This window comes from Ictidomys tridecemlineatus, chromosome 11 (assembly GCF_052094955.1).
Source record: "Ictidomys tridecemlineatus isolate mIctTri1 chromosome 11, mIctTri1.hap1, whole genome shotgun sequence".
Lineage (NCBI taxonomy): Eukaryota > Metazoa > Chordata > Mammalia > Rodentia > Sciuridae > Ictidomys > Ictidomys tridecemlineatus.
Genome location: NC_135487.1, coordinates 114,095,762 through 114,115,643, shown reverse-complemented (window position 1 = coordinate 114,115,643; position 19,882 = coordinate 114,095,762). Strand labels below are relative to the sequence as shown.

Here is a 19,882-nt window from a genome sequence, read left to right as displayed (position 1 = left end):
ATTTCTCTGTAGTATAGTTTAAGGTCTAGTATTGTGATGCCTACTGATTCATTTTGCTGAGAATTGCTTTGACTATTGTGGCTCTTCTATTTTTCAAATGAATTTCATGATTGATTTTTCTAGTTTTATGAGGAATGTCATTGGGAGTTTAAAAGGAATTGCATTGAATCTGTATAACTATTTTGTTAGATTTGCCATTTTGACCAAGATCTTTCTGCCTATCCAAGAGCATGGAACATCTTTACATCTTCTAAGATATTCAATTTCTATCTTTAGTGTTCTGTAGGTTTCATTGTAGAGGTATTTTACCTCTTTTTTTAGATTGATTCCCAAGTATTTTATTTTATTCTTCATTTTCCTTTTTTGAGGCCATTGTTAATGGCGTGGTTTCCTATTTTTTTTTTACAGTGGATTCATTGCTTGAATATAGAAATGCATTTGATTTATGGGTGTTTATTTTATATTGTGCTATTTTGCTGAATTTATTTATTAGTCAAGAAAGTTTTCAGATGATTTTTTTGGATATTCTAAATATAGACACATGTCATTGGCAAATAGTGATAGTTTGAGTTCCTCTTTTTCTATTCATTTATCTTTAATTCTTTCTTCTAATTGTTTTGGATAGAGTTTTAAGGAGGATGTTTAATAGAAGTGGCAAAAAAAAGAGCATCCTTTTACTTTTTTTTGAATTTTAGAGGGAATGCTTTAAATTTTTCTCCCTTAAGAATAATGTTTCTGGGGCTGGAGTGGCTCAGTGGTAGAACGCTTTCCTGGCATGTGTGAGGTCCTGGGTTCAATCCTCAGCACAATAAATAAATAAATAAATAAATAAATAAATAAATAAATAAATAAATAAATACCATTGACAAAAAAATATTAAAATAATAATAATAATAATGAAGCCGCCACTATCAGAGGGCCAGGTGCAGCGGAGGCGCCCTGGGTGGGCACTGGGCCCAGTGACAGGGAAGGGGGGCACAGCCCTCTGGGAGGCCGCGGTCCACTCCTTCCCACCCCCAACAGCGCAGCAGCATGGGAGGTGGAGCATTGAAACACTCTTTTATGGAAATGGGGCGGTGAGCGGCCTAGAGGTGGCGCCAGTGGCAGCAGCAGCAACTTAGTGTCCCCAGGCCATTTCTTCCCCTGTCTGCCAGACTGTGGCAGCCGACACTAAGGGGAAAAGGGGTGCGCTGAGGCTGAGCCAGAGCGAGCAGGTAATGGAGGCACCAATGGCCCCCCTGAACATAGACGGCCCCCAGCCAGGCGCCCCCCCCACACACACACACACACTGCTCACCCGACCTGGAGCTGCTCAAGCTCCCCTCTCCTGAGCTCGAACTCCTCATTATACAGTCCAATGGGCTGTTCATCACCACGCTGATGAGCATGCAGCTCCTCTTCCCCAATGTGGCGGCCAGTGAGGAGCAGGAATTCACCAAGGACTTTGTCAAGGCCCTGGAGGATTTGCACAAGGAGAACCAGCTAGGCGTGGGTGCAGTGGCTGCTGCTGCGGATGCCACAGGAGGACCCCCCTGCTATGGCATCAGGCGCAGCCCCTTCCGTGGCTGCGGCTGAGGCAGTGGTCTATGGGAACCTGAGCAGCTACTCCGGTGGCGCTGGGGATGCTGGAGGCATTGCGATGGTAGCCTTAGCCACCGAGCCAGTTCCGACGCTGCCCTCCCCCCTCGTCCCCCGCCCGGGCACTGGGGCAGCGCCTGGCCGTGCTCAAGGACTAGCCACAGAGGATGTCTGACATGCCAAACTTCGGGGAGAGCCCGGGCAGTCGCCCATCCACATGGACGCACAGGATTGCATCAAGGTGGAGCTCAAGCGGTTGCTCAACAGCATCACAGCCTTCAAGTGCCGCAACTGCAAACTGGAGCGCATCTTGCGGGCCTGGAGGAGAAAGTGAAGATGCAGAAGAGCCAGAACATGGAGCTGGCGCTGGCATCCACCGCCAGGTGGCGCAGCTCAAGCAGAAAGTCCTCAGCCACGTCAACAGGGGCTGCCAGCTGCTGCCCCTGCACCAGGCACCCGCATGTTGAACCCGAGCACCGGGCGCAAGCACGGACCCCCTTCTTGAGGGGTGGGCTCACGGGGCGGGGGTGGGCGCCCCCGACTTGGAGAGGGTGCAGCCCTGGCGACCCTCTCTGGGATGGTGCCCAGGTCTTGGAGAAGTCACAGTCCCCAGGGATATCCCCGTGGGTGCCCACCACTCAAGAGAGGGCACCCTGGACTTCGACAAGCTGGACTCCCTGCTCATGGGGTGAGACAAGTCATGACCCCCTCCCCCTATCACGCTGCCTCTGTTCCCAGTGATGCTGTCCTGTGTTGCACAAACCCAAGCGCCCAGCTGCCCCTTCCTACACATCTACACATCGCTGTGGAAGGGGGCTCTGGGAAGCAGCCTTCAGGCTGAGTTGTCTTTTACTTTTTTTTTTTTTTGCCTTTGGAAGAGAGAAGAACAGAATGTTCGATTCTGCCCTAATTATGGTTCTACTCGGGAACAAATGGTTGTGTATGCCTGTGTGTTTCCTTGTGTTGGTTTTTTTAAAGAAATGGGAAGAAGACAAAAAATACTATGCCTTTTCCTGGCTCTTGCTACCCCCTTCTGTCCTTCCAACACCCTTCCTTCCTGCCCTTTTTGTTCTTTTGTTTTTGTTTTGCTAGAAGTCCACATTCCTGTTGGTAATCCTTTGTTCACCCTCTCCCAATTTTCTGTTTTATGTAAAGTCTCCCTGTGCCAAAAAAAAAAGAAAGAAAGAAAGAAAGAATAAGTTTACCTTGTGTTTACCATAGAAAGCTTTTATATTTGATAGTGTTACGATATATTTCTACTATACATAGTTTTCTAGTGTTTTGACCATGTATTTAGTCAAATGCCTTTTCTGCATTTATTGAGATAATTTTCTGATTCTTGTCTTTACATCTATTAACTTAAAAAAATATGTTTATTGATTTCCATGTGTTGAACCAACCCTTCTTCCCTGGGACAAACCCCACTGATCATGTTAATATGATTTTGTATGTGGCTTGCCATAGTTTTATTGAAAATTATTACATCTCTGTTCCTCAGGAATACTGATCTGAAATGTTCTTTCCTTGATGTGTCTTTATCTGGTTTTTGATCAGGTTAATATTAGTTTCATAGAATGAGGTTAGAAGGTTTTGCTATTTTTTATTTCATAAAATAATTTTAGAAGAATTGATGTTCATTCTTTTTTCCACTTCTTGTAGAACTGGGCTGAGAATTCCTCTGATACTGGGTTTTTCTTAGTTGTGATAAACCCTGGCTTGGAAGAATTAATGTAGTACACTGAAGACTTCATACTTTAGAGGAGAAATGCCTACCCTAACATTAGCCTGCTTTGACAAATAGTAGTCATCAAATAACATTTTTTTAAACACTTTTTTTTTGTTTTCCCCAGAAGAAGATTTGACACCTCCAAGACTCCTTTCTTTAAACGTGTGTGTGTGTGTGTGTATTCAGGGTTTTGTCGTCACTTGGTAAAATTTCATTAAATAACACAGCCATGACTCCAATTTGTGTATTTTACTCAAGGTTTTTAGCCCACATCTTAAATTTTTGATCCATACAACACTTAAAGTAGCTACAATTTCTATCAGAGTCTCTACATGGAAGTATGAAATGATGGGATAAAATATTTTAACACTCTAACTCTCCAGTAGTTTCAAATTTATTTCTAATGGAATTTAATGTTATTCATACTCTTGACATAATGCTCCTAAAATAAATGTAAAATCCTTTGAAGTAAATAAAACATATGAGGATCAGTCAAGGGAAGTGACAGAGCCCCATGAGAGCAGGATGAAGATTATGAAATAATTCTGATTTAAAAGCTAAGTTCCATGAAATGTGGAGTCGACAGTTTTCATGTGTGTGTGTATTGGGATAATTACTACACTAAGATATTTAGGGGTTTGTAAATTAGGAGAATATAAGATAGTATCACAGTGTTAAGAAATAGGGAAATAAGAGGAACACTTTCATAAATAGTCATGCTGAATTTAGCTGGAAACCCAAATGTAAAGCCTAGAGTTGTTTTGTAGAAAGCAACAAAGTTAAGCAAATAGATCGTCAGTTCTCTTGCTACTGAGGACAAAGTAGAAATCAATACTTTACAGACATATTTTTAATAAATTCAATAAAATGCTTCATTTTGAGGAAAACTAATAAACCACGCGGTGGTAGAAGGAACTGTCAAGTTCAACTTGTTAAACTGTCTTTGACACATCTATGACCAAGAAGGAAAAAATTACTACTTCCCATGAATAAATTCAGTAATAATAGAAAGTCTTCTCAGATAAATGGCTACACTTTGAATAATGCTGAAATATTCATTAACTCTGGCACCTCTTACAGAATAGTTACCCCATGCCTGAAAGACTCATGGTACAAAAATGTAGGTACCCATGGCTTTGAGTCTTCAAGAAAAATTTCCTTTTTTCCCAAGCTTTGACCATCCTAACATCAATGTATGGATGCACATATTTGGGGCAAAGCTGTCCTCTGATGATCCAGTTACCTTTCTCCTTTAAAATTACAAAAATTTCTATAGAAAATGCCTTTTTTAACCAAACACCCAAAGCCTGTTGTCATTCATTGAATGAATTTGAATTGTCTTTGAAAAACATTTTTTCTTTATAGTTATTAATGAACAAAATCATCCTTTGATATTTGGGTGAAAAATCATTGGAAATTCCTTTGAAAGTTTATATATTTTTCAAGAAAAGATAAAATACCTTCAAATTATTATAATCTGCTTTATTACAGAAAAGTCAGTAATGTGATAGAAAATAATTTGGTTTTTATTGCTGTTGTTATGTTTTTGTTTTTGTTGTTGTTGTTGTTCCAAATAAAACAATGTAAGGCCTCTCACTAGACCCCAGATATGTATGGCTTGTTGTATAAGAAAATAAATTTTTAAAAACCCCAAACTAATGTTTCATGTGAGTGTGCATACTCTTACAATATATTTTTCAGGTTTTTCAATTGAAAACAGTTTAGAGTAATGACACCCAATATAAATGGATATGCCTCCCCTATAGCTTTATCTTCCAAATGACTAGTTTCTGAGAAGTACATATGGAGAGTGAACTGAGACATCTTCTCTTAGAAAGAAATCAAGGAAGGAATGGAGAATGAGAGATAAGAAGGAAAATAAGCAATGAAATGAGGAAGGAAGAAAGTAGACAAGAGAGAAATGAAGAAATTTGAGTAATGGTTTTTCTCATTTGGGAATGGAGACAGGTTAAAGCACCTTCTTCCTGAGGGAGCCAGTTTTTCTTCCAATTTCCCCTTTCCATTGTAGTCCATCTTCTCATCCTCTCACCCCCATCATATTGAATATTTAGCAGATACACATTGTCATTGTGAACCAATCTGTGCTTGAAGATAATTTCTTCAGCTACTGTGTAGTCCAGCTTAGCCATGAGCAGGTAGTTTAAGAGCTGTGAAAACAAAACAAACAAAAAAAGGAACCGTGGATGCCAATCATGCAGGATTTTCTCTTTCCCATTTAGAAACCAAAATGAGATGCTCTTTTCTGTTAACCTTGGCTGAGAAATGCAAGGGAAGGTCCTGACTGGCCCTGGTCATGTCCAACTCTACTAAATATTGTTGTGAGCATGATGGAACTTGATCTGGACAGAAATGACTCACAAACCCTGTTATCTGTTTCTGGTAGGTTAGCGTTAGTTAGTAACTACCATAGCCCAGCATTGCAAGATCTACATGGAAAGGATTAAGTTATAAAAAAAAAAATGGAGAAAAAGTATGGAGCTCTCAGTATCACCAAATGCCTACTATTTATCTGATCAATAGGACTGTGTTTCTCAGTAATATCACCCATAATTTATCTGCCCCTTAATGTGTATCAGCACACCTTTTTACTTGGAGTTCCTTTATTTATTTCAACCAGAGATTTGTTGAGTAGAAAAAGAAATTACTCTCATTTTAAAGGTAGCATATTGAAAGTGAGGTGAACTTAAAAAAAAATCTCAGATAATTTTCTCATGTTTAGTAAAATAAGTTTAGAACATCTTTTCCTTAGTATTCAAAGAATTACTACCTATGGAGCAGAATGATAAATAATCATTTTTTTTAATTAATGTATAAGCACCTTTTGAATGTAAGGTACTAGTTTGTTACTAAGGGCTTATAGTCACTGTTCTCTAAAAGGATAATGAAAATTGTAAAAATAGATTTTCCTTGACTTTCTTGTAAGAAAAGACCAGCAACACTTCACAGAAAAATATACAGAAAGAAAGAAAGAAAGAAAGAAAGAAAGAAAGAAAGAAAGAAAGAAAGAAAACAAGGTTGTTGGAAATATTTATTGTCACGACCCCCTTGCCCGCAAGGAAGACGCGACTCAGGAATCTTCTTTCAGCAGTTTATTCAGGCCCTTGATATTCTTCTAATGATTCTTCTACTACCCGGAATAATAATTGGATGCCCCTCCCAGCCTTAATAAAGCACCTCGAACCCCAATGCAAAGCTGCCACGTGTACCCTTCTCACAGGGTGCTAGAAAATGACACGCCAACTTTCTCTGATAAGGAGCTGGGAACATGCCAACTCTCTTTGATATGGAGTTGTCCTTCACAGACCACAAGGGAGCCAGCGCCATCATGTAATGGCGACCACAGTCCGCAGGAACGGCTCACCACAGCTCCCCCTTTTTGTTTCACTAAGACAATACAGGCGAGAGTAGAGGTCCTATCCCACTGTGCAAAAGTGGCTGCATAGTATGGGCCAGCCCCAGGGGGCGCCTTCCCCAGACCTGACACCATATCAGCCGATGCCTTTTTTCGTGGGGCGGGGCAGAGACACGTCAAACCCGCATGCAATAGGACATGCTCCCCTTGAGGTCCCTCTTCTCAATGGATCACTCAAGTGCAGTGCCTTGCCTCGCATCCTGTATCGTGACGATGGTGAGTAAGAGGGAATAGCTGAGGTTGAACTGTGGCCATGCAGAGGTACAACTACAAACAAGTTGGCAGCACCCTGAAAGAAAGGCACGGACTTTAAAGTGATAGATAAAGACCAGTGTGGAAACCCTTCTGCGTGCAATGGCAACAAGACCCGCAGAGTGCAAGGGCTTTCCAGCACTAAGAGAAAGACAAAAGAAGGACATGTCGTACCCAGTGCAATGTTATAATAACTTGGGGTGCAACGACCATGTCAAAGGCACTAGTGTAGAAACCCATCTGCGTGCAATGGTAGCAAGACCGGCAGAGTGCAAGGGCTTTCTGACACTAAGAGAATAACGAGGAAAGACATGTCAATCCCAGTGCAATGTTATAATAACTTGGGGTGCAATGACCATGTCAAAAGTTTAGTGCTTAAGATGCGCAAGCCAGACCTGTGGCGAGTTGCCAGTTTCTAAAGCTGCAAGAGCTTGTATGATCATAGCCTTATCTTGAGCACTACGAGCCTTAAGGCGACAGAGAAACCACAAACAGAGGAACATACCAAAACAACACAGTGCACCAAAAATGCCTACTCCCACCCACTCTTTAAAAAAGGAAAAAGCAGAAGATATCCAATTGGTGAATTGACCCAGAGTCACGGGATCGACACGGGTACCATTCAAGACAGCTATCTGGGTTAGTTGAGACTGGATCATGTCTTTCGCTTCCATGGACCAATTTCCAGCCAGATATCCACCAATGATGTGGGAAGCATTCCTGGAATCATTAAATCTGACAGAGGTTATACATAAATGTGCACGTTGGTCAATGCAGCCTAAAAGTACTAGGTCAGCCAATTCTTCTACCTGAGCTTGAAGAAAATCTATTCTTTGGTTGGTAGCTAAAATCCCCGACAAAATATGTTGATTAATCGCATTTTGTGATTCAAGTATAGTGGACGTTTGTTGAACAACTTGATTAATAGTGGCAGCAGTTTGTACTTGACTGGCCATGGCCACTCCGGCCGTAACTGCTGCAGCAGCAGACGCCGCCACGGCTGTCACTATAGCTGCTGTGATTCCAAAATCTCTGCGGACTCTAAGTAGCTCTACAATAGGAAATTTATCTGGATCCGCAGTGACTGGTATTGGGACAAAAGTTGGAATTTTCATAATTACTGCTACAATCCAAGAACCATTCCAACACTCAGATAAGAAACAGGTAGTATGAGAACAATCCAGCATCCCCGACGAGGTGTGATTAGCTAAAAGGAACAGGAACGGGGATTGGATACAGACCATTGCAGGAGGCAATGTGGCACTATGTAACAGAGAGTTGAACGAAACAGATGTAAGCCTATTACCTCGTTCACTCTCCTTAGTAGCGCCAGAAACATTAACCAGCCAACTTTTGGCTCCTAGTAATTGAGCCAATGCGGAAATATCGGCTGAAGCCCCCTTCTCATTGGAAATGAGCCATTGAAACCAGGACCAACCTGTTCCTGTAGAGGAGTTGGCATTGTTGTTAAAGTTATAAACATATCTCTTCAGAGGGGGGGAAAAGGAGAAACCTTTAGCAACTTGATGTTTCTCCCAAGAATGATCCTGACAAGGTGTAAATGTCGGGGGAAAACCAAAATTAGGGGTACAGTAGGGAGAGGCTTTGAAATGAGTGGCATAGCAAGTACTATTAGAAGAAGGAGGCATTGGGATTAGTACCTCGGAGATAATAGCTAAAGTAGTTATGTTTAAAACAGAGCTAGTTGTGGGGGTCCCTGAGCCTGATTGCTTCCCTGAAACTACTTGGCTCAATACAGCACTGAGAATACTCCCTGAGACTCGACTGGACCGCAATGGGTCCTCCCAGTTAGTCAAATTTTTGGTCTTAAGGCTAATACAATTAGTGTTCCCAAGACTGAAACAAAAAACTCCTGTGAGATTAACTTGAGACTGATTAAAAATATTTTCCATGTCCCCTCTAGGAGAGGTACAAGGAGCAGACATCTCACATGAGGTAGAAAAAAGAGTGGGGAGGACACTAGAATTACTATGAACTGGCATTGGCATTGGCCATGCCCGTGCCACTGCCCACCACTGCATTGGTGCCATCTGTACCGTTGGCACCAGCATCAGAGCCAGAGCACTCATCAGAATGAAGCTCCTCATCATGGGGCTGTTGTGGCACCTCCTGCTGCTGGTTAGTAGATCTCGAGACTCTTCTTGTCAGGCGTTCAGGGATCCACAGCGGCTCCGTGCGATCCTGGGGAAAAACACATACAGATCCTCGTGCCCATGTCAGCACGGGGTCAGGGCCGTTCCATTGGCCCATAAGAACATCCTTCCACTTAACATAGCCAGTCACAGAGGGCTGAGGGGACACATGTCTATCAGCCGCAGAGCGGCCATGAATATCCAAATTCAAAAAATTAATGGTAAAAAGAGCTAAGGACAGGCGTTCTTTAGGAGTGTGGTCAACTCCTATTCCCCCTTTTTGTTTTCCTAAGGTTTCTTTTAAAGTGCGGTGGGCACGTTCAACAATGCCTTGCCCTTGAGGATTGTAAGGCAACCCATGAGCAAGTTGTACTCCCATAGTAGAACAAAAGGATGTAAACTGTCTGCCAGTATAAGCAGGTCCATTATCAGTCTTAAGGGATGCAGGTGCACCCCATGCTGCCCATGCCTCTAAGCAATGAGTAATAACATTACGTGCCTTTTCTCCCGATAAAGCAGAAGCATGAATAATTCCAGAGTATGTGTCAATAGAAACATGTACATATTTGAGGTTACCAAAGTCAGGCACGTGAGTGACGTCCATTTGCCAGACGACCAATGGCTTCAATCCTCGTGGGTTTACACCATAAGTAGGGGGATGAAGAAATGTGACACAATGGGACATGGTAATACTATCTGACGAGCATCTGCTCTGGAGATGGAAAAATGTCTACGCAGCGTCATAGCATTGACATGAAAGTTGTGGTGAAACAATTTAGCTTCTTCTAAGGAGGAGGCCAAGCATACCAACTGGCTTCTAGTTGCCGAGTCAGCACAGGCATTACCCTGTGATAACGGGCCAGGAAGAGAGGTGTGAGCCCGAATGTGCATTGGATAGAAAGGGGCAGTACGGCTACGGATAAGCTGTTGAAGCTGAGTAAAGTAAGCAGACACAGTATGGGTGTCACTAATAGCTCCTACAGCCTCCAGAATTTTGAGCGCCTGCACCACATAGATGGAGTCCGAAATGAGATTGAAAGGAAAAGAACACTGTTTAAAAACTTCAATGACAATTTGCAGTTCTACCCATTGTGGATTTCCAGGAGCAAATTGATGCTGGACAGGGGGAGAGTCATTAATCACATAAGCTCCCATTCCAGACTTAGAGCCATCAGTAAAAATGTTAACAGCCCCCGGAATTGGAGTGGGTGAAGTTACTTTAGGGAAAATGATAGGATGCTCTTTAACAAAATGGACTAATGGATGAGAAGGGTAATGATTATCAATATCCCCTTGAAACGAGCAACATAGAATAGCCCAGTTGTCTAGAGTAGCACACAAAACATTAAGTTGAACTTTAGAATAGGGTATGATAAGAGAAGAAGGTGCTTGTCCAAAAAATTGAATGCTCTGTTGAATCCCTCTAAGTACTAACGCTGCAACAGCATCAGGATAGTATTCTAAAGATTTTCCTGGGGATACATGTGGGTGGATCCATAGTAAAGGCCCATCTTGCCACAGTACTCCAGTAGGCTGCCGCATAGTGGCAAGCACACATAACTGGAAAGGTTTATCACTCTGGAGCCTGCATAGAGTAGCATGTTGTATAGCTTCTTCTACTTTTATAAGGGCCGCTCTGGCCTCTTTAGTGAGGGTATGAGGGGAAGTAAGATCTGGATCACCCTTAAGAATAGCATACAAAGGCTGGAGCACGATATTAGGAATATGTAAATAACCTCTGATCCAATTAATATCTCCCAACAGTTTTTGAAAATCATTTAGAGTTTGGAGATCTTGAGTTCTTATAGTAACTTTTTGTGGTTTTAATATGTCATATCCAATCGTCGCTCCCAAATACTGAATAGAATCCCCTGTTTGAACCTTCTCAGGTGCAATATGTAATCCATACTGAGCTAACAACTTCACCAGGTCTTTATAGGCCTCATAAACTGACTGTTGTAATTTGGCTGCCAATAATACATCATCCATATAATGAATAATCTTAATGGAAGGATATTGTTGTCTGAGAGGTGCGAGTGCCTTCCCTACATACATCTGGCAAATCGTAGGACTGTTAGACATTCCCTGTGGTAAAACAACCCACTCAAACCTTTGATCTGGTTCCTCGTGATTACACGAGGGAAGGGTGAAGGCAAAACGCTGTGAGTCCTTAGGATGCAAAGGAATAGAAAAGAAACAGTCTTTAATGTCAATAGCAATGATATGCCAGCCCTGAGGAACAGAGGAAAGCAGCGGCAGCCTGAAAAACCCCTGCCATACGGAGGCGGATCGGGAGGCTGTCCGTTCTTGAGCCCTTGCTTATCTCTGTTCCCTGTACCTAAACTCCCTAGCTGCCGAGACAGCGTCTCCAGCTCCTCCTCTTCATTATCTTCTACCTCTGACCCACTTTCGCATGGGGGCGTGCGCAGCACACTGAGATCTGGATACAGTCTCCTCCCGTTCTCCACGCCCCGCACACTCCCCTCTTCCTGAGACACTTCACTCTCTGTTGTTTCTGATTTTTCCTCATGTAATTGTTCTAAAACCTCCTGCCCTTTAACAAGCGCTTCTTGGCATCTGCCATCCGTAAGACAACTACGGACCATCTTCCAGAGGGGTATCACCCCGCCCTCTAGCATGCCCTGCTCACGAGCAAAGTCAAGGTCTTTGCCTAATTTATCCCAGCTGGGTGTAGTGAGGCTGCCTGAAAATGCAAACCACGGTGCAGCTGTATCTACTCTCTGTAAAAATTTTTCCAAGGTGCGATGCTTCACCTCCAGTCCCTTGGAACGTAAAAGGCCATCGAGGGCCAGAAGGAGTGGACTTGAAGTCACAGCTCCCATAACGCAACACAAGAAAACACAGAAATCGAAAGTGAAAGTACACAAAACAAAACGAACATACACAGAAAACAAAAACGAAAATACAGAGTGCAATTGCTATGAGATGTAATGCCCTCTCTTTTTACAGAGGAGCAGGTACCTTTTAATGCTCCCTCTTTATGTATAGAGGAGCCTCCGCTTTTTAACAGCGGGTCCCACCTTACCTGGGACTTACTGGCGCGCCTCCCTGACTGCTGAAAGTTCTGGTTCCTGGGTGTTTCTTTGTTTCTTTTTTCCCGGGTTTCGGCACCACTTGTCACGACCCCCTTGCCCGCAAGGAAGACGCGACTCAGGAATCTTCTTTCAGCAGTTTATTCAGGCCCTTGATATTCTTCTAATGATTCTTCTACTACCCGGAATAATAATTGGATGCCCCTCCCAGCCTTAATAAAGCACCTCGAACCCCAATGCAAAGCTGCCACGTGTACCCTTCTCACAGGGTGCTAGAAAATGACACGCCAACTTTCTCTGATAAGGAGCTGGGAACATGCCAACTCTCTTTGATATGGAGTTGTCCTTCACAGACCACAAGGGAGCCAGCGCCATCATGTAATGGCGACCACAGTCCGCAGGAACGGCTCACCACAATTTATTCTCATACAAATTATACTTTTGAGGGCCAGTCCTAAGGCAGGGCATGTTTGAGGCTAGGAAAATCACCAAGCCTTCTCTCATTGTTTTAATGAACAGACTTTATTTTAAGGAGAGTTATAGATTTACAGGAAAATGAAGCACCTAGTACCATGTTCCCATATGACTTCCCTTATTCAGAGTTTCCACTATTTTTTCTTTGTATATTACTGAGAAACATTTGATGTAAGCACAAAATGAAAATATTTTGCCAATAGTGATGATATTAAATAATTATTAATGACAATAAATAGTTTAATTATTTACTAAAACACCAATTTTACATTTTTTTAAAGCATTGACAAAGAATAACGTCAATTTTCACCATGATGGCATCTTACAGAGTAGATTCACCACGCCAGAAGTCCTTGTTCTTACCTCTTTAGCATCTCTAATCCCCCTGATTTCTTGGCAATGTTTAACATTTTTAAGTTTTCCAGAAAGTCATAAATTTGGAATCCCACAAATATGGCATTTCAGACAATATATTTTTTCTGGCAATATGTTTTTATGATGCTTCCATGTGTTTTCGTGTTTGATAGTAAATTTTATTTTATTTTAAAATTTTGAATGACCCTCCAGTGTATGGATGTATCACAGTGTTTACATTAATAACAGGTAAATAACTACTGAAGTCTCTCTTAGCTGCTTCCTGTTCTTGGCAATCATGAATGAAGTAGCTATAGACATTTGTATGTGGGTTTTGTGTGGACATAGTTTTCAATTCCGTTGAATTAATACTAAGAAATATAATTAGTGGGCCATATTAATTGTATATTGTGATTTTTAAGAAGCTACCCAAACTGTCTTCCAGAGTGGCTATCGAATTTTGTTATCCCAACAGCAACGTATGAGAGTTCTTCTTGTTCCCCATCTTTGCTAGCTCTTGATATTGTCAGGTTTGAAATTTTATAAATTTTTATAGGTGTGTTTAGTTTGTAATTCCTTAATGACATATAATATTCAGCCATCTTTTCCTATGCTTTCCAAAGATACTTTTTTTTTAGAACATGTTTATTTCTTTCATTCAAATTTAAAACAATTTTACTAGGGTAATACTAAAATACAATAAACTATACATATATAATTCACACTTTGTCATGATTGGACATACCAGTGTAACAGTGAGGGGGGAGGGCAGCGTCGGAACAGGCTCGGTGGCTAAGGCTACCATCGCAATGCCTCCAACTTATATTCCTGCCAATAATGTAAAAAGATCACAATTTATCTACCATTTTCTCAACAGTCATCATCTTTAGTTTTGCTTGTTTGTTTGTTTTTTAGCATAATAAGTATGAAATGATGTCACATTATGGGATTTCTTTATTGGTTTATTGACAAATAGGGTTCCCGTTGGTTGGCGAAGTGCAGGAGGAGGGATTTCCCGGGGAGCTATTTCCTGCTGGGGGTTCCTGCAGGAGCCTCGTAGCTGGTCGGGAGGATTCCCCAGGAGCCTGTGTGAGGTTTTTCCTGCAGTTAAAAAATAAAGTTTGTTCCTGCTTCAGTGGCTCGTGATTTGTGCCCAGCCAGACTGCGGCAAAGTGCCCCTATTTTCAATCCTTCGTACTAAAAAATAAAATTAAAAGTAGAATTAATGTGTTCCTGCAATCCACCTTCTCAGCAGATGTACAAATGCGCGAGAACGCAAAAGTAGCGGCAGAGGCAGATAATGCCTCGCCTGTCAATCAATACTGTTGGCAAAATGCCCAGGAGCCATACAGACTCGGCTGTGGCTATAAAGAGTTATTTAACCACTGTCCGTCTGTGTACATAAGGTATTTGGGTATTTTGGCTCTTGTTAATCTGTCTTAAACAGGGAGTTCTAATATCTCATAGGGATACTGATTTTAGTTCATTTGTACATCTGCTGAGAAGGTGGATTGCAGGAACACATTAATTCTACTTTTAATTTTATTTTTTAGTACCAAGGATTGAAAACAGGGCACTTAACCACTGAGCCACATTACTAGCCCCTTTTAGTTTTTATTTTGATATGGCATCTCATTAAGATGCTTAAGGTTTCTCTTAGTTTCTGAGGCTGGCCTCCATCTTGCAATCATACTGCCTCATTCTCCTGAGCTGCTGGGATTACAACTGTGTACCACCATGCCTGGCCCACTTTATTTTTTAATGCCAGTTTCATACTGATTTTCCTACATGCTGTACCAACTTATTGACAAATTAAAATTGTATTTATTGGGTAGAAGATAAGGTTAAAATTTGTGAAGATAATATGTAATGATTAAATAAGGGTTATGATATATTACTTTTAGTTTTGTTTTTCATTTCCTTGATGAGTAATTGATAGCATTTTATTACTATTTGGGCCATTTATATGCCTTCTTTGTGATAAATGTCTAATCAGGTCCTTTGCCCAATTTTATGGAAAAAAAACTAATTTATTCATGAGTTCATTTCTTCAATACTTATTTCTGAGATCCCCAGTCAGGGAAAAGCAAAGGAAAATATGAAAAAAAAATGTAGACGAGGAATAAATTCTTATTTAAGGAACAAAAGTAAACACTAAGATAAAAAAGGAGTGGATTACAAGAACACCTTTCTCAACACTGGGTCTACATATAAACCATGAGATTTTCTCTTAAGAAAAAGAACATAGCCAAAGCTAGTGGTGTGTGTGTGTGTGTGTGTGTGTGTGTGTGTGTGTGTGTGTGTATGCTTTTGTTTGGTACTGGGGATTGAACCCAGGGACACTTAACCATTGAATTACATTCCCAACCAAGTACTTTTTATTTTGAGACAGAGTCTCAAAAAGTAGCTCAGTGTGGCTTCTAACTTGGAATCCTCCTGTCTCAGCCTCCAGAAGTGATGGATTTACAGGTGTGCACTACCACATGTGGCTGAATCCACCACCTTAGGGTGGTGATTTGGCTCTGTCTGTGATCTTTTCAGCTGTCCCTGACCAACAAGGTAGGCTTTTGAGAATTTGAGAATTAACAGGAGAATAATTAGTATTTAAAAAGCACTTAGTTTTTTTTTTTAGCATTTTACACATATGGATGCATTTATTCTAGATGATAACACAATAAATTTATAACAATAGGTAATACTTAGGTTAATTACCCTGGTTACATTTTAACAATGAGAAAACTGAGACTAGGGAAATGAAGTACTTTTCTCAAGATCAAATGCATAATGATTTCCATGGATCATCTGCTATCTGTCTTTGCCCATTTTCAAATAAGTTATTAGGTTACTGCCATTAAGTTCTAGAAACTTCTTATGTATTCTGAATGTATTATTATTGTTATTTTTACTAATAGTAATAAACTAGCATTTTATTACTATTTGGGTCATTTATTTGCCTTCTTTGTGATAAATGATATATATTATTATTATTTGCAGTACCAGGATTTAACCCAGGATTGCTCTACCAGTGAGCCAAATCCCCAATCTTTAAAAAAAATACTAGATATTTTTAGTTGTATTTGTACACAATATGTTTATTTTACTTTTATGTGGTAATGAGGATTGAACCCAGCACCCTGCACATGCTAGGTGAGCACTGTACCATACCACTGAGCAACAACCCCAGTCCTCCCCCAAGTCTTTTTTAATTCTTATTTTGAGACATGATCTTGCTAAGTTGCTGATGCTGGTCTTGAACCTCTTGACAAAGATTCTAAAGTCACTGGAAATACAAGTACACCAACATAGCTCTTTTCTTTCTTTTTAAAACTTTTTCTTAGATTAAAAAAATTGGATTGAGTTGAGGGTGAATCAGTGATAGAGGGATTGCCTAGCATGTGCATAACTCTTGTTTTGAGCCCCAGTACTAAATAAACAAATATATGAATGCAATATAAAAAATAAAATAAATTTTGGATTGACAGATGATATTGACAACTATTTATGGTGTGCAGTGTAATATTTTGATACATGGATATATTTTGTCATTATAAAATCAGAGTAATTAGTATATCTAACACATTGTGGGTGAAAGGATAAAGAGAGATTGGTAAATGTATCTACTATATTTTCTTCTAGGAGTGTTGTAGATTCAGGTGCCACATTTCAATCGTTAATCTTTTCTGAATTTGTTGGTTAGAATTATGTTAGATAAAATTTTAATTTCTTCTGTATGTGGATATAAATTTTCCCTAGCACTGTCTGTTGAGTAGACTAAAAGAAGTATAAAAGGCTTAACTTTCCTATTATACATTCTTGGCATCTTGTGAAAGAGTGGTTGTGTATGTATGAGCACATTTTTGCATTTTTCCTTCGGTTTCATTAGTCTGAATGTTTATTCTTATTCCAGAATCACAATGTTTTATTTACTATATGCATTGAATACATGTTGCAGCCAGGAAGTGTAATATCTTCTGCTTTGTTCTATAGAAGCCTTCAAGGCCTGATCACTTCTTAGAAGACCCACCTCCTAATACTATTATATTGTGAATACCTTAAATGTGGAGAGGAAACATTCAAATACTAGTTGGGTGATATTAGCTTTATATAGAGATTAGGATTGTTTTTCTATTTCTGAAAATTATCCTACTAGAATTTTTATGGGAATTTTATTGAATCTGTAGACTGCTGTGAGTAGTGTGGATATTTTAACCTATTGTTTCTATTAATCCATAAACACAGGATGTTTACCCAATTATTTGTAACTGCTTTAATTTCTCTCAACATAATATAATATAGTTTTCAGTGTTAAAGTCTTCCACTTCCTTTGTTAAGTTTATTTCTATGCATTTGATTATTTTTCATGCTTAATTTTTTCATATTTAAAACATTTAGTATTTGGATTTGAACACTGGGATGCTTTACCACTGAGCAACATCTGGAGTTTTTTTCTTAATTTATATTTTTATTATGGAAAGTACATGACATATGAGCAATATTCTTTAAAAAAATATTTATTTTTTAGCTTTAGGCAGACACAATATCTTTATTTTAGTTTTATGTGGTGCTGAGGAATTAACCAAGTGCTGCACACATGTCAGGTGAGTGTGCTACTCACTTGAGCCACATCCCTAGCCCATACATATGAGTAATACTTTTAACATTTAGTGCATTCATTTTACTATGGAATTGCAACCATCAACCATTCCCAGTGCCTTTGTTTCTTTCAAACTCTAACTCTATCTAATAAAACAAATTTACCATTGTCTTTTTTTCTGAGTCCTTCAAACCTGCCAGTCTATCTTCTTACACTATAAATGAGAAGAATCTAACTCTACTTTCTCAAATTAGATTATGACAATATTTTTTCTTTTGCAACATATTTTTCTTAATACAGGGTCTTGCAGTTTCTTCTGTGGTGAATGGTGTGCCACGATTTTTTATTTGCTATTGAAAGCCAAAAAATTCCAGGCCAGATTTTGATTCTAGATTCATCTACTTATGCATATTGTGTTGTTTTTAACATTGGCTATTGTAAATAATGCTAGTATGAGCATAGGTATACAAGTCATTTTTTTAATTTTTTTCTGCTGTACACAGAGAAGTACAGTTAATGGATCATATTTTAATTTATGGTGATAAATGTTACCATATTTTATTAGGCAAAATACGGATCACTGAGACTATTAACTTATAAAAGTATTGTACACTTTTATGTGTATACCAGAATGGGTAACCCAAGCTATGAATTTGAGAACAACCTCTCAGGTATCCCTTGCTGAAATCAAGCAGAAATGTAGCAATTTTATGCCATCTTATAGGTAAATGGCTAAATTATCTATTACATATTTTCCATCTATGTGTATCAAAGTAAATCAGTTTATATTATAAAACTATAAAACCATGTATTAATTTCTTTAACCTAGAATGCACATACAATTTTTCATAAATATAAAACTGTTCAAAGTCTCATTAACACAACCAGTCCATCACTCAAAGTTAAACACTTAGTATACTCCTCTATAATGATTTTAAAGAGTTCATAAGTTGTTTCTCAGTACTGATTACCAATAAAGGACTGATTGGGGCATAGCCACATAGCCACAATGTCCTGGATACCATGACCTAATGGGTCATTGTTTTGTAAAATTATTGAGGAGGAGACCATGCAGTCCAAACAGTACATGAACACAAAGAAACCCATAAGCAGTCGAATGGTCTGGGTGGCTCTTTGTTCAGGGGATGCAGCTGAAGACAGGTTGTTAAACTGAAGGTGCTGGTACTGCCTTTTATGCCTGCACAAGAGGGTCACCATAGGATTATCCACATGAGAAGACCATGAGCCGTATAAAAGACATGTCACTGAATATGCCCAATGTAAAATAAAATAAAATAAAATAAATGCCTGAGCAAGCAACTCATGAGTAAAATTGTGCAGGATTGAGTAATAAATATAACACCATGCATGTTTACTGTGGAGTTGTCAACAGTAGAGATTGAGTAGTAAGCACTCAAGGACATGTAGAAAACCCACAGGAAAACCAGGGAACATAGGCTCTGATGTGGGGACATATTTTGAAAATTTGCAAAGCAAGAACTTCTGGGGCTGAGGGTAATGACTTGGAGGAGACTCAGCAATTGTCCACAGATGCATGGGTTTATGTTTGGATTATGTCCCATTTCCATTGGTGTATGTGTGTGTCCTTCTGCAAGTACCATATTGTTTTGATTACTATAACTTTATAGTAAGTTTGGAGATCAGAAAGTATGATTTCTCTAACTTTCTTTCAAAAACATTTTATTTGTGGTATTTGTGGCCCTTTGCCATTTGGTTTGAATTTGATGATCAGCTTTGTCATTTCTTCAAAAAAAAAGTGCAATTGGGATTTTGATAGAGACAACATTGGATCTGTAGAACAGCAGAGGTAAAAGAGGGAATACCTCTCCTGTTCTGGATATGAGAGCAAACAGTTTTAATATTTCCCTTTTTAGAATAATGTTAGCTGTGGTTTTTTCATAAACCTGCTTTATGTTTTTGAGAAGGTTCCCTTTTTTCCCTAGTTTTTGTAATTCTTAAGAAAAAATGAACAAGTCTTTAATTTTGTCAAATGCCTTTTTCATATCAACTGAAATTATCATTGATATTTTTATTTTCTGTGTTAATATGATGTATTAGATTTACTGATTTTTTTATGTTGTACCACCCTTGCATTCATAAGACAATTTTTTTGACATATTTTTTATCCCTCAAAGTCAATAGTTTATTTTAGTCTTGGTTTTGAATATTCTATGGGTTTTGACCAATATATAATAATGTTACCAATGTCTTTGGTATCAGAAAAATATAGACTTATGGAATAAA

The 19,882-nt window shown here is 39.5% G+C and overlaps 1 pseudogene; it reads left to right on the top strand.

Annotated features, from left to right (window-relative positions):
- The first annotated feature begins 896 nt into the window (after positions 1 to 896).
- On the top strand, positions 897 to 3,079 carry LOC144368664 (transcription factor JunD-like; annotated as a pseudogene).
- The last annotated feature ends 16,803 nt before the right edge of the window (positions 3,080 to 19,882 follow it).